The sequence below is a fragment of the Mobula birostris genome, chromosome 12 (assembly GCF_030028105.1).
Source record: "Mobula birostris isolate sMobBir1 chromosome 12, sMobBir1.hap1, whole genome shotgun sequence".
Lineage (NCBI taxonomy): Eukaryota > Metazoa > Chordata > Chondrichthyes > Myliobatiformes > Myliobatidae > Mobula > Mobula birostris.
This window is the reverse complement of record NC_092381.1, coordinates 21,281,240-21,296,908: the sequence shown is the minus strand read 5'-3', so window position 1 is coordinate 21,296,908 and position 15,669 is coordinate 21,281,240. Positions and strand designations below refer to the sequence as shown.

General features: G+C 45.7%; 1 protein-coding gene across 1 annotated transcript in view; it reads right to left on the bottom strand.

Annotated features, from left to right (window-relative positions):
- Nucleotides 1-15,279, bottom strand: part of brdt (bromodomain, testis-specific) — a 136,498-nt gene extending 121,219 nt beyond the window's left edge. Inside the window, exon 1 of the mRNA XM_072274595.1 lies at nucleotides 15,248-15,279. The gene's annotated coding sequence lies outside the window, so the exon portion shown is untranslated. The remainder of the gene's footprint in view (nucleotides 1-15,247) is intronic.
- Nucleotides 15,280-15,669: the final 390 nt, after the last annotated feature.

Here is a 15,669-nt window from a genome sequence, read left to right as displayed (position 1 = left end):
ACACTAGTGAAGTTTAAGAGACTACTAGACAGGTATATGGAGGAATTTAAGGTGGGGGCTTATATGGGAGGCAGGGTTTGAGGGTCGGCACAACATTGTGGGCCGAAGGGCCTGTACTGTGCTGTACTATTCTATGTTCTATGTAGAGGTAGAATCATGGCTTATGATTGTATTAAGAATATATTTCTGAAGACGTTATTCCATATTACAAGTCACTATCAACCAGCAAACACAGTAACTAACATTTCCCTTGAGTTGAAAAAACGGAAATCTAAAAATAGTGTTCTTTTTACAATAAGCATTTAAAAATAGGATCATCAACCTTGTTTTAAATTACGAGTAATTGCCAGCTGGCCAGAAGTTAATTAAGTTTACCTCAAAAAGAAAATACAAGTGTTTATTTATGAAAATAATATTTAATTATGACACTTATACAATTGAATGAACTGTATAAAGTTAATCAGAAAAACTGTGGGCACCACCTCTTTTATACAAATATTAGGACTGTTTGAATTGGACTGCAAAAGACACCATAGGGTTATGGTGCACTGGATATAAATCTGTGCAATTATCTCAATTTAAAAGACAACATCAATACATACTTACAACCAGCAAAGTGGTCCAATTAAACTAAGTGGTAAACTAACTAAATCACCATTTAATTGGAAGCTAGTTTGAGAAAATTCCAAAAAGAAGTTGCACGTGATGCAACAACATAAAAGAGACAAAATATTAAGAATGCCAATGATTGGAATTCATAAACACGAGAAAGTCTGCAGACACTGGAAATCCAAGACAATACATGCAAAATGCTGGCAGAACTCAGCAGGTCAGGCAGCATCTACGGAAATGAATGAACAGTCGACATTTCTGGCCAAGACCATTTTCGGTCCTGAAGGAGGAAGGGGAAAGGTGCTAGAATAAAAACGTAGGGGGATGGGGAGGAGACTAACTAGAATGTCATTAGTGAAGCAAAGTGGGTGGAAAAGGTCAAAAGCTGGAGAAGAAAGAATCTGATAGAAGAGGAGAGTAGACAAGAGGAGAAAGGATAGGAGGGGGGCACAGGGAGAAGTGATAGCAATTGAGAAGAGGCCAGAGTGGGAAACAGAAGAAGAGGGGAGGAGGAGGGAAAAAAATTACTGGAAGGAGAAATTCATATCCATGCCATCGGGTTGGTAGCTCCTGGCCTGAAATGTCGACTGTTCATTCATTTCCATAGATGCTGCCAGACCCGCCGAGTTCCTCCAGCATTTTGTGAGTGATTGGAAATTGTAGAAGATATATTTTAGTTCAAGTTTTATCAAGCAGGTGGGTCCAAGAAAGAACTGGCAGGATACCTATCGCAATTTTCAACATGCCTGAACTAAGGAGCTAAACTAAGCCAGCAAGCACAGAAGACAAACTACTTAAGTACAGATTGAAAGGAGCTTAAAGGAATGGAATGGAAGAAACAAGAGAGGGTAAGGTAATGAAGAGGAATGCTTTATTACAATAAAGGGTGAGGAGAGTGCTAAGCAAAAACAGAAGACTATTAAAATAGAGCTTGCATTTCCATGAACAGCAGGGAGAAACCCTAAGTACATACTGTTAATCTTACAAAATAATAGAGATTAAAAAAGTAGTAGGAACATGCAATGAAACCTCATGCTTGCTCCACTATTCAATAATGTCAAGGCTGATATTTTTTATTTCTCTTAATTCTATATCTGTTGATTCCCTTCCTATTCAAACAAAAATTAAACTATCTTCACCTTTGTCATTGTGCCCCCAAAACCTGCAGGGGTTCCCAACCCGGGATCCACAGACCCTGCAGTTAATGGTAGGAGCCCCATGGCATTAAAAAAAAGTTGGGAACCCCTGCTCCAAGGTATAGAATACCAATGGATTCACTGCAATTCAAGTGAAGAAAGACATTCTCAAGCTGAAGATAGTGTAAAAGAAATTTACAAGGATGCTAGCTGGATTAGAGGTTTTGAGTTATTGGGAGAGGTTCAAAGTTCAAAGTCAATTTATTATCAAAATATGCAATTACAAGATTCATTTTCATACAGGAATTTACAGGAAAATGAATATATAGAATTTTCTTTGCACCTTTCCAAACTCTGCCTACTTTAATTGAATTGACTTTATTACTTACATCCTTCAAATACATGAGTAAGAAATCTTTACATTACGACTCCGTTCAAATGTGCAAATTGCAATCATAGTAATAAATAGTATGTACAACAGGACATAATAAATACTATGTACAACAGGATAGTCAATATAACAGAAATACAGTAGCATCAGCATAAATTAATCAGTCTGATGGCCTGGTGGAAGAAGCTGTCCCAGAGACAGTGGGTCCTGGCTTTTATGCTGCGGTACAGTTTCCCGGTTGGTAGCAGCTGGAACAGTTTGTGGTTGGGGTGACTCAGGTCCCCAATGATTCTTCGGGCCCTTTTTACACACCTATCTTTGTAGATGTCTTGAATAGTGGGAAGTTCACATCTGCAGATGCGCTGGGCTGTCCACAAAGCTCTCTGCAGATACCTACGGTTAAGGGAAGTACAGTTCCTATACTAGACAGTAATCTGCCCTCTTAATATTGGGGGGGGGGGGAAGCTAGAGAGTACTCCCAAAGAATGTATGCTCCCATCCTGTTTCTGACTTTACCCACACACTCTTCCTCCAAGACAACCTCCCTTTCGACAGCTGTGATACTATCCCTGACTAGCAATGCCACTCTTTCACTTTTTTTTTAAAAAATATATACTTCCTCTCCCTATCCCCTTTGAAATATCTGAACACCAGAATGTCAAGTAGCCAATCCTGACCTTGTGTGGCCATATTATGAGCGGAGTGATGATAGCACTAAATGGCAACTCCTTTGCTTGCATCTTCGGAAACAGTTTTATTTCCATCTTTAATGTCTCTATTTTTCCCTTTCAGAGTTATTTTGAAGACCCTGACCTGGAGTTACACATTGACTTCGTTTGTTTTGCAGGAATGGGACCTGCTCTCGGGATTTCGTGACTGGCCATTATTCAACATGCCAAAGACGTGGCCTAAGAGCTTAGCCCACCTTCGGAGGTCCAAAATTTCGTGGCTTTGGAGACGGGCAGATCGAAGGTCAGTATCCCAACAGAAAATTGGTGTGTCGCGTGGGAATTGGAAGATCTATGGCTGTGTGCCCAGAGACCCAAGATCTTTGGGCACAGAGCTTGGAAAAAAAGTGACGCAACGGACTTTTAACATCGTAAACCAATGAGTTGTTTGTTATGTCTCCCCTCTCACTGTGAAACGGAGAGACCTCTTTCTCCCTTATTCAGGAGAGCCTGTGGTATGTCAAATACCGGGTGAACAAGCAGTTTTTGGGGTACTGCAAGTCTGTGTCTTTGCTGCATGCTTGAGTGCTCGGTTTTGGATGCCGATGCTTTTTGTTGCCGGTGGGGGGAGGGGGGGAATCATTGCTTGCTGCCGCTTACACGTGGGAGGGAGGGGAGCTGGGGGTGACTTTGGGGTTCTAACATTTAACTGTCATTCATTCTTTATGGGCACTCCTCTGTTTTCATGGATGGTTGCGAAGAAAAAGCATTTCAGGATGCATATTGTATACATTTCTCTGACATTAAATGTACCTTTGAAACCTTCTCCAAAGGTCTCTTTAAAAAACAAATTAATCTTTTCTCATTGTAGATCTAAAACAGCTTTTTCCCTCATGAGAGCAGCCAATTCACCTGCCCATTCACTTGCACCCTCACCTTCATTCAGAGCCCTTTCTAGATGAGGTAACACTTCACCTGTGAATCTGCTGGGGTCGTCTATTATGTGCAGCACTCCCAATGCAATCTTGTCGACATTGGTGAAACCTGTTGTAGATCTGAGGACTGCTTTGTCGAACACCTCTACTCCATCTGCCAAAAGCAAAACTTTCCAGTGGCCAAACATTTTAATTCATATTCCCATTCCTGGTCTGACATGTTGGTCCATGGCTTCTTATGCCATGATGAGGCCACCCTTGTGGAGCAGCAACACCTTGTATTCCATCTGGGTAGCCTCCAACCTGATAGGATGGATATCTATTTTACCTTCCGGTAAAAAAAAAAAATTCACTCCCTCCTCCCTTCTTCTATTCCCCACTTTGGCCCCTTACCTCTTCTCATCTGCCTATCAACTCCACCTGGGTCCCCTTCTCCTTCCCATTCTCCTGTGGTCCATTCTCCTCTCCTATCAGATTCCTTCTTCTCCAGCCATTTCCTTTCTCTCCCACCTGATTCACCTATCTTCTAGCTATCCTCATTCCCATCTCTCCACCTTTTTACTCTGTCATCATCCCCCTTCTTTTCCAGTCCTGAAGATGGGTCTTGGCCTGAAATGTCAACGGCTTATTCATTTCCATAGCTGCTGTCTGACCTGCTGAGTCCCTCTAGCATTTTGTGTGTTGCTTTAGATTTCCAGCATCTGCAGAGCTTCTCATGTTCATAGTTTGTCCCTCATTAGTTTCTCAACATACTGATCTAGAACATCATCTCTCAGACGTCACAAATTCATCCTCCACACTATTACCACTAATTTGATTTACCAGTCTACACATAGATATATGTGAACTTCTTGGGCTCTAAAAATATTAGTATAAAATAGCAAAAAAGTGAACTACCTATATCCTCCAAACTGCAGCAACGATGATGGGAGAACACCACACACAAAATGCTGGAGGAATTCAACAGGATGAGGGGGGAGTTGGCTAATGTGGATTGGGAGCATTTGGTGGGACAGTTGAGGAACAGTGGAATACTTTCAAAAATTTTTCACAGTGCTCAACAGAAGTATATTCCAATCAAAAGCAGGGACAGTAAGTGTGGGGAGAGCCTGCCTTGGATAACTAAGGAAATAAAAGATAGCATTGTGGTGGCTCGCCCATGCGCCAGCGAACTGGCTCCAGCAGTCGCGGGCGAGTCCGCAGCCAGCGGCAACCGGGAGGGCTCTGAGTGCGGGGCAGACCTCGGTCCGGAAGCCGACGTCACTTCCTCCCCGCAAAGAGTGGGGATGCTGGGAGTGGGCACTTTAGCACGCGTGAACTGAAACAGTAAACAGTTCAACCAGACCCTGCTCGACTCAGTGTTGTTTTCACTTGTTGCATATCAGCGCGACTACATTGGTGACCCCGGCAGTCCAACAGCATTTGGATCTAGCATGAACAACTCGGCTCTGCAGAATGCAGTTTCCCTTAAACGGCCAACTTTCTGGACCACTCAACCCCTGGTCTGGTTCGAGCAAGCAGAGACCCAGTTCCAGGTCAGGCAAATTGTCTCAGACACCACCAGGTATAACTACGTGGTGGGCACCCTTGACCAGGAGACAGCAGGCCATGTTATTGACTTTCTCCATCAGCCCCGGCAACAGACAGGTACGAGGCACTCAAGGCCCTGTTAATCCGCACATTTGGCCTCTCCCACGCGGTTACTGCATATGGACGGCCTGGGCGACTGTGCGCCATCAACCCTGATGAGCAACATGCTAGCACTGGCAGACGGCCATAAGTCTTGCCTGCTTTTTGAACAGATCTTCTTGGAGCAAATGCCAGAAGACATCCGCTTCCTGCTAGCAGATGAAGACTTCAGAGACCCGCGCAGGGTGGCTGCCCATGTGGACGTGCTTTAGTGCGCCAAACAAAATGGCGGAACCACCATTGGAATTAGTGCTGCGGCATGGCTGGAAGTCCAGCCCTTCCACACCCCCAGTAGCAGAGCACATAACATACACACAAAGGGACAGCACCACTTCTGAGTCTTGGTGTTTTTATCAAAGGTGGGGTTCCGGGGCCCGCTGCTGCCGACCGCCATGCTCGTTCCAGGGAAACACCAGGACCAGCCGTCACTGATGGCTACAGCGGCTGGTCACCGTGATAGCCTCTTCTACATTTGGGACAAGCACTCCAGGTGTAGATTCCTGGTGGACACAAGGGCTGAAATCAATGTCCTACCCCCCTCGAGCCACGATACCCCAACTAGACGAACAGGACTGGAACTTACGGCAGCCAACAGCAGCACCATCTGCACCTATGGCACAAGAACCATCCCTTTGCAGTTCGGTTCCAGCTGCTTTACATGGACATTTATGCTGGCCGCAGTATCACAGCCATTGCTGGGTGCGGACTTCCTCCGCGCACACTGCCTGCTCGTGGATTTGAAGGGACGACGACTGGTCAATGCAAAGACGTTCCAGACTTTCTCCCTCGGCCCCACACCTGGACTCCGTCACTTATTCCAAGAACGAGTTCGCCAGAGTGTTATCAGAGTTCCCATCTATCATCACGCCACAGTTTTCCTCAACAGACCCCAAGCACGGTGTGATACACCACATCCCCACACAGGGACCTCCTCTTCATGCCCGGGCCCACAGGCTACCGCCCGACAAGCTCCGCCTCACGAAAGAGGAATTCAAGAAGATGGAGGAGATGGGGATTGTGCGGCGTTCTGACAGCCCGTGGGCCTCCCCATTCCATATGGTGCCCAAGTCCACAGGAGGGTGGAGACCGTGCGGTGACTATAGGAGTCTGAACGACGCCACCGCATCTGATCACTATCCGGTACTACACATCCAGGACTTTACGGCCAACCTGCGCATCTTTTTGAAGATTGACCTGGTCCGAGGGTATCATCAGATCCCAGTCCACCCAGACGATGTACCCAAGACGGCCCTCATTATCCCCTTTGGCCTGTTCGAGTTCCTCAGGATGCCGTTTGGGCTCAAAAATGTGGTGCAGACATTCCAGCGCCTGATGGACGCAGTAGGGCGAGATCTGGACTTTCTGAACATCTACCTGGATGACATACTTATCGCCAGCTGCTCCCACTAGGAACATCTAGCACATTTACGCCTGCTCCGCTGCCGTCTAAGTGACTACGGCCTGGCTATCAACCCCGCCAAGTGCCAGTTCGGCCTACACGCCATCGATTTCCTGGGACACTGGATCGACTGCCATGGAGCTGTGCTCTTACCGGCAAAAGTTGAAGCCATCTGCCAATTCGCCAGACCCAGCACTATTAAAGGCCTACAGGAATTTGTTGGGATGGTTAACTTTTATCACCGTTTCCTGCCCTCAGGGCCTGGATCATGCAGCCCCTTTTCGGCTTGATGTCCAGCAAGGTCAAAGTGGTCACCTGGACAGAGGAGGTGACGGCAGTTTTTCAACAAGCCAAGAACATACTAGCAAACGCCATGCTCCTGGTCCACCCCTGGGTTGACAACCCCACTGTCCTCACTGTGGATGCCTCCAACTCGGCAGCTGACGGCGTGCTCGAGCAGCTCGAAGGCCAGTGGAAGCCACTCACTTTTTTCAGCCGGCACCGACGACCCCCGGAACTTAAGTGCAGCACTTTCAACAGGGAGCTGCTGGCCCTGTACCTTGCCATCCGGCACTTCAGGTACTTCCTGTAGGGGAGAGTTCACGGTCTTCACAGACCACAAGCCCCTCACTTTCGTGTTTGCCAAAGTGTTGGACCTGTGGTTGGGCCGCCAGCAACGCCACCTGTCATACATCTCAGAGTTTACCACCACGATCAAGCACATCTCCGGGAAGAACAACGCGGTGGCTGACGCGCTGTCACACACCTCAGTCCAATCAGTGCACTCTCTGTCTCCGGGGGTGGATAATGCGGCGTTAGCTGAGTCGCAACAACTGGACAGCAAGATGCTGGTGTACCGAACCGCAGTCTCAGGACTCCGCCTCGAAGACATACCCGTTGGGCCCGAAGGTAATGAGCTCCTTTGCGATGTGTCCACCGGACAACCTCGGCCCATTGTCCTGACCGCTTGGACTTGCCACGTTTTCGACACCTTGCATGGTTTAGCCCACCCTTCCATCCGGGCGACCATCCTGCTGATTGCAGACAGGTTTGTGTGGCACAGCCTACGCAAGCAGGTCAGGCACTGGGCCAGGACATGCACGCACTGTCAAACCTCCAAAATCCAGAGGCACGTGAGGGCCCCGCTACAACCCTTCCAGCCGACACATAGGAGGTTTGAACATATCCACGTGGACATCGTCGGCCCACTGCCAGTTTCGAGACCATAAGACCATAAGTCAAAAGAGCAGAAGTCGGCCATTCAGCCCATCGAGTCTGCTCCGCCATTTTATCATGAGCTGATCCATTCTCCCATTTAGTCCCACTCCCCCACCTTCTCACCATAACCTTTGATGCCCTGGCTACTCAGATACCTAATAATCTCTGCCTTAAATACGCCCAATGACTTGGCCTCCACTGTCGCCCGTGGCAACAAATTCCACAGATTCACCACCCTCTGGTTAAAAAAATTTCTTCGCATCTCTGTTCTGAATGGGTGCCCTTCAATCCTTAAGTCATGCCCTCTCGTACTAGACTTCCCCATCAAAGAGAGGAGCGAGATACCTGTTCACCACGGTGGACAGGTTCATGAGGTGGCTGGAAGCTATCCCACTCACTGACACGGCCACGGAGACACGCGCCAGAGCCCTGATTACCACCTGGGTGGCACAGTTCGGACTCCCAGCCCACATCACTTCAGACAGGCGTGTGCAGTTCACATCGGCTTTGTGGTCTGCACTGGCACAACTCCTCAGAACCCAGCTCCACCGAACGACTGCTTACCACCCACAGTCTAACGGCCTGGTGGAACATTTCCACAGGCACTTGAAGTCGGCCCTGATGGCACGCCTCCGAGGGCTAGACTGGGTGGATGAACTCCCCTGGGTGCTGCTTGGTATCCGCACAGCACCTGGCCGCATCATCGGCTGAACTTGTTTACGGTGCCCCGCTTAGAGTTCCCGGTGAGTTTGTGCCAGCACCCTGTGGCCAGGAGGACACACCTACAGCGGTCCTAACTAAACTCTGGGAGCGGCTTGGAACACTTGCCCCAGTCCTGACGTCCCATCACGGAACAACACCCTCTTTCGTGCCCAAGGACCTACAACAGAGCAAGTATGTTTTCGTTCACCAAGGAACCCACAGACCACCACTGCAGCGACCATACGAAGGACCCTACAAGGTGGTGTGCCATAATGGGACGACCTGCGTTCTTGACATCAGCGGTCGTGAAGAGACTTTTACCACTGACCGTCTCAAACCGGCGCATCTAGACCTTGAACTCCCAGTTGCGCTGCCACCCCCACGACGACAAGGCCAGCCATCTAAAAGAACTGACAGTGTGCAGGCTGTGGACTCTGCACCTCCTAGCACCGGTTCTGGGGTGGGGGGGGGGGGGTCATGTGGCAGCTCACCCATGCAGCCAGCGAACCGGCTCCAACAACTCGCGGGTGAGTCCGCAGCCAGTGGCAACCGAGAGGGCTCTGAGTGTGGGGCAGACCTCCGCCCCGAAGCCGACATCACTTCCGCCCCGCAAAGAGCAGGGGATGCTGGGAGTGGGCACTTTAGCTCGCGCGGATTGAAACAGTAAACAGTTCAACCAGACCCTGCTTGACTCCAGTGTGTTGCTTTCACTCGTTGCGTATCAGCACGACTACAGCATCAAATTAAAATCTCATGTGTACAAAGTCACAAAGAGTAGTGGGAGACTGGAGGATTGGGAAAACATTAAAAAGCAACAAAGAACAACTAAACAAGAAATAAGAAAAGGGAAGATAGAGTATGAAAGTAAATTAGCACAAAATATAAAAACAGATAGCAAAAGTTTTTATAAATATATAAAGCGGAAGAGGGTGGCTAAAGTCAACGTAGGTCCCTTGGAAGATGAGAAGGGGAAATTGATATTGGTTGATAAGGAAATGGCTGAGGCATTGAACAGCTACTTTTTGTCCCTCTTCACGGTGGAGGACACGTCTAATATGCCAAAGAATGATGTTACAGATGAAATGGGAGGTGAGGACCTTGATAAATTCACTGTCACTAAGGAGATAGTGATGAGCAAACTAGAAGGCCTGAAGGTAGATAAGTCCTCTGGTCCTGATGGGATGCATCCCAGGGTACTGAGGGAATTGGCAGAGGTTATATTAGACACATTGGTAATCATTTACCAAAACTCTCTAGTCTCTGCCAGATTAGAAGACAGCAAATGTCACGCCACTTTTTAAAAAAGGATGTAGGCAAAAGACGGGCAACTATAGGCCAGTTAGCTTAACATCTGTAGTCAGGAAAATGCTTGAAGCTGTCATTAAGGAAGAAATAGTGAAACATTTAGAAAGGAGTGGTTCCATTAGACAGATGCAGCATGGATTCAGAAAGGGCAGGTCCTGTTTGATAAACTTACTGGAGTTCTTTAAGGACATAATGAGTGCAATGGATAGAGGGGAACAGGTGGATGTCATATACTTGGATTTCCAGAAGGCGTTCAATAAGGTGCCACACAAAAGACTTATAAGATACGGATGCATGGAGTTGGAGGAAGTGTATTGGCATGGATAATGGACTGGGCAACCAATAGAAGGCAGAGAGTTGGTATAAATGGGCATTTCTCTGGTTGGCAGTCGGTGGTGAGTGGGGTGGCGCAGGGGTCGGTGCTAGGCCTGCGGCTGTTTACCATTTGCAATGATGATTTGGAAGTGGGGATTGAGAGTAGTGTAGCAAAATTTGCTGATGACACTAAACTGAGTGGAAAAGCAAATTGTACAGAGGATGTGGAAAAGTCTGCAGAGGGATACAGATAGGTTAAGTGAGTGGGCCAAGGTCTGGCAGATGGAATGAAGAAGGAGAAGAAAGCCCTTAACTCTGAGTGGACGCCAGCATGACAGCTTTTTTTTTTTTAAGCAGGCTTTCTTATTTTTACAAGGCCAAGTTGCTAGCTCGACACTCAACCCAGCATGGATGGAAAGCATGCAAGGGAGCCAGCTGGATTCGAACTCCGGAGCCTTCGCTCCAAAGTCCGGAGCTGATGCACTGCACCACCAGCCGGCGGCAGGTGGAATACAACATTGGTAAATGTGAGATCATCCACTTTAGAAGGAATAATAATAGAGCAGATTATTATTTAAATGGTGAAAGATTGCAGCATGCTGTTGTGCAGAGGGACTTGGGAGCACTTGTTCACGAATCGCAAAAAGTTGGCTTGCAGGTACAACCGGTTATTAAGAAGGCAAATGGAATGTTGGCCTTCATTGCCTGAGGGATTGAATTCAAGAGCAGGAAGGTCATGCTGCAACTATACAGGGTATTGGTGAGGCTGCACCTGGAGTGCTGTGTGCAGTTCTGGTCTCCATACTTGAGGAAGGATATACTGGCTTTGGAGGCAGTGCAGAGGAGGTTCACCAGGTTGATTCCAGGGATGAAGGGGTTAACCAATGAGGAGAGATTGAGTCACCTGGGACTATACTCTCTGGAATTCAGAAGAATGAGAAGGGATCTTATAGAAACATACAAAATTTTGAAAGGGATAGACAAGATAGAAGTAGGAAAGTTGTTTCCATTGGTAGATGAGACTAGAACTCAGGGACATTGCCTCAAGATTCAGGGGAGAAGATTTAGGACGGAGAGGAGGAGAAACTTTTTCCCAAGGAGTGGTGAATCTGTGGAATTCTCTGCCCAAGGAAGCAGCTGAGGCTTCTTCACTAAATATATTTAAGATACAGTTAGATAGGTTTTTACATAGGGGAATTAAGGGTTATGGGGAAAAAGGCAGGTAGATGGAGCTGAGTTTACGGACAGATCAGCCATGATCTTATTGAATGGCGTGGCAGTCTCGATGGGCTGGATGGCCTACTCCTGATCCTGCTCCTATTTCTTATGTTCTAACAGGTCAGACAGCATCTATGGAAATGAATAAACAGTTGACAATTCAGGCTGAGATCATTCTTCAGGATTGAGATAGAAGGAGGAAGATGCCAGAATAAAAAGTGTGAACCCAGTTTGATGAGAAAAGTCAAGGGCTAGAGAAGAAGGAATCTGATCAGAGAGGAGAGTGGACCATAGGAAAAAGGGAAGGGGGGGGGAGGACCCAGGGGAAGTCATTGGCAGGCAAGAAGAGGCAAAAGGTCAGAATGGGGACTAGAAGAGAAGGGGGAAATATTTTTACTGAAGGAGAAATCAATATTCATGCCATCAGGTTGGAGGCTACCTGGATGGAATACAAGGTACTGCTCCTCCACCCTGAGAGTGGCCTCATGAATCATCTTGGCACAAGAGGTGGCCATGGACAGACATGTTGGAATGGGAATGAAAACTGAAATTAAAATGTTTGGTGACTGGAAAGTTCTGCTTTTGGCAGATTGAGCCGAGGTGCTTAACAAAGCAGTCCCCCAATTTAGATGGTCTCACCATTGTACGAGCTGCATTGGGAGCACCAGACAACAGACGATCCCAGCAGATTTGGGGCCCTTGAATGGAGGTGAGGGAGGTGGTGAGTGGGCGGGTGTAGCACTTTGGCCACTTGCAGGGATAAGGGCTCAGAGAGAGATTAGTTGGGAGGGACAAATGGACAAAGGAATCACTGAGGGATTTATTTCAGTTATAAAGTTCAAAGTAAAATGTATTCAGAGTACATACATGTCAGCACATACAACCCTGAGGCTCTTTTTCTGCAGGCATATTCAGCAAATCTATAGGACAGTAACTGTAAACATCAGGAACTGTTAACTGTAAACAAGGTGCAGATGCAGATATAAATAACAATAAATAATAAGCATGAAATAACAATATAACAGTGTTCTTAAGTAAGAGTAGCTATCCCTTTTGTTCAAGGACCCGATGGTTGAGGGGTAGTAACTGTTCTTGAACCTAGTGGTGCGAGGTGACATTCAGCTGAGCAGTGTACATGAATAACTGAATGATGATGCATTTGTGTTTATAAAAAGAAATCCTGGAATAATGGAACTGAAAGAAAATTACGATCTTTAAAAGTTGGGTCATTCAGTGCAAGTTTTGTGAACCATCTCCAGTATTCAACCAAGCAGCTAATTGTTTCAGTAAACGAAAACCAATGGCCAAGTCCATTTTCTGGCAGATTGCACAATAGGTTCACATCAATATTCAAGCATATTTGAATGAAGAGTACAAATGACAAAATCAACCTTCAAGAAGAATTTAGGCCTGCATGCATCACTGCACCTTACACACATAATCCTCTACAATCAAAGAATAAAGATTTCTTGTAGCTTCTATAATCAATCACATCAGTCCATGTCTTTGATTTATTTTACAGCACCCTATTAACTAGGATTTTACTTTTTAAATATTTTCTTATAAAGCTAGTAAAACTGAAAGCTTACCACACTGAACCTCAATAAAGTTGAATATTAAAACGTTAACTATAGAGGAAAAAAAGGTCAACGTAGACCAAAGGGAACACTTGAGATTCCTATTGTAGGATTCCCTATAGGTTAACTTGCAGGTTGAATGGATAGTGCAAGGAAGGCAAATATGATGCTGGCAGTCGTTTTGAGGGGACGAGAATATAAAAGCTAGGCTGTGATGATGAGGTTTAACAAGGCATTAGTTAGGTTGCACTTTGAATACAGTGAGTAGTTTTGGGCCCCGTATCTATGAAAGAATGCTCTGGCATTGGAGAAGTTACAGAGGAGGTTCTCGAGAATTATTCCAGGAATGAAAGGGTCCAAGGAGTGTTTTATGGCTCTGGGCCTGCACTCACTGGAGTTTAGTAGAACGAGGAGAGACCTCATTGAAGGTTCTACATAGAGTGGACATGGAGTGGGTGTTTCCTATAGTGGGGAAAGTCTAGGACCAGAGGACACAGCCTCAGAAGACAAGGACAAAAGAGATGAGGAGGAATTTCTTTAGCCAGAGGGCGCAAATCTGTGGAATTCATTGACACGGACAACTGTGGAAGCCAAATAATTCAAAGCAGAGGTGAATAGGTTCTGGATTAGTACAGGTGTCAAAGGTTATGGGGAGAAGGCAAGACAATGAGTTGAGGGGGAACAATAAATTAGTCATGATGGAATGGCAGAGTAGACTTGATGGGACAAATGGCTTATTTCTGCTCCAATACCTTATGGTTATGGTATTTTGGGAACACGCCAAAAAGTTATAAACAAAAAGACAGCCTCTCAATTTGGAGCTAGACCACACTGTTAATGGTTCATGTCAAGATTAGAAATTCCCATTACCAACATTGACAACTACCAACAATTTCGTATAAAAGAACTGAATTAAATTCTGCAAATACAAGCACCGTGGACAATTCAACACTACAAAAGCAGGCAAGACTGCTGTTATTTCAGATCTTCTAGTGCAGGCTCACTCTAAATCTCATGATTAGAATGACAACCAATTGCTGGACTGTACCCCATTTATTTTCAACACAATCTATTAAAACTGCTCAGGAAGAGGCCAGTTACTTAAAAGTGCAAAAATGTTGCTTTTTAAAAATTTCATATATAGATTTTTTTCTATAGGTATTTAATTTAATCAATTGAAAACAGTAAAAAGTACACAGCTCAGTAACTCATTTAACGACACATGCTGGTGATAATAAACTTGATTCTGATTAATGTTCAATTCAGGAAATCACTTCATTCAACCTGCCATTTTAATTCTCTCTCTCTGAACAGCTGCTGCCTGATTTGTTAAGAACTTACAATAATATTCAACTGTTGGCACACCAAATCATTTCTGATTTCTAATAGTATGCCATCGTTAACTGCACCAATTTGGATAAGTTGTAAACATTTTCACTCAATTAAAATAACACCAAGACACAAGTTTATAACAATAAAAAAAAACAACAGCATGTCTATATGTGGTTGGAGGGAGAGAGCAGAGGTTAGCGTAAATGAAAATAAATTCCAGACAAGTTGAAAAGATAAGGCTTTCCTATAATTTCACTCCCACATTTGATCCCCAGAGGAGACAGCTGACCAAATTGGAAACACGCACTCGCCTTGTTGCTAGTTACAAATTAGGTTAGTCATAGAGTTTTACACAGAGCAACAGGCCATTCGGCCCAGCAAATCCCTGCAACCATGATAACTTTTTATTAATTCCATAATACTGTATTCCCTGTGCATTCTCAGAAGATACAATGGCATTTTTAAACTAATAAACTTTGTGTATGACTTGAGCATAATAGGCAGGCGCCCTTTTCACATTTTCCCCTCATTCCTGTTTATAAACCGGTCACAACACGGTCTGTCCCTTCGCCCAAATGCATACAAGGGCGGACTGAGATTTGGGAGGGACTGGGATGGTGGTCACTCCACTCAATGGGAAAACAACCAGCAGAGCCTCCGTGTTAATATAAAGAAACTTTCCCTTTCCGTGACTCTGCGGGAGAAAGTATCTTTCCGAGTTGTCGCTGAGCCATTCAACCAACTACTGACCTGACCTTTTTCAAAATGACGACCGGGAACGAGCAGCACGCGTGCACGTGAGCTGGCGCGGCCGTAAATAGCGCGCGGCCCGGATGACATCACCCGCGACGCAGCTTGTTTAGATTAGCGCGGTAGTAAACAAAGTAGGTCCGGAAGCTTGGTCCCTGTTTCGAATTTAATCATAGAAATTAAAAGAAAGTTGTGGAAGTTTTGACAAAGAACCTAATGCGAACTACCGAGCATCGTTTTAGACTCCTTTAATATGCCATTTAGAGTTTAAGAGGCGGCCAATGTTTTTACAACTAAGAACTGTAGGAGTGGAGATTTCATTTCAGTTATAAAGGGACAATTAAATTTATCCTGTTTTCTTATAGACCTTTATGAATTTTGCTCCTTTTTAGTTGGATTAAGATCCAGTTATAAAATTAGAA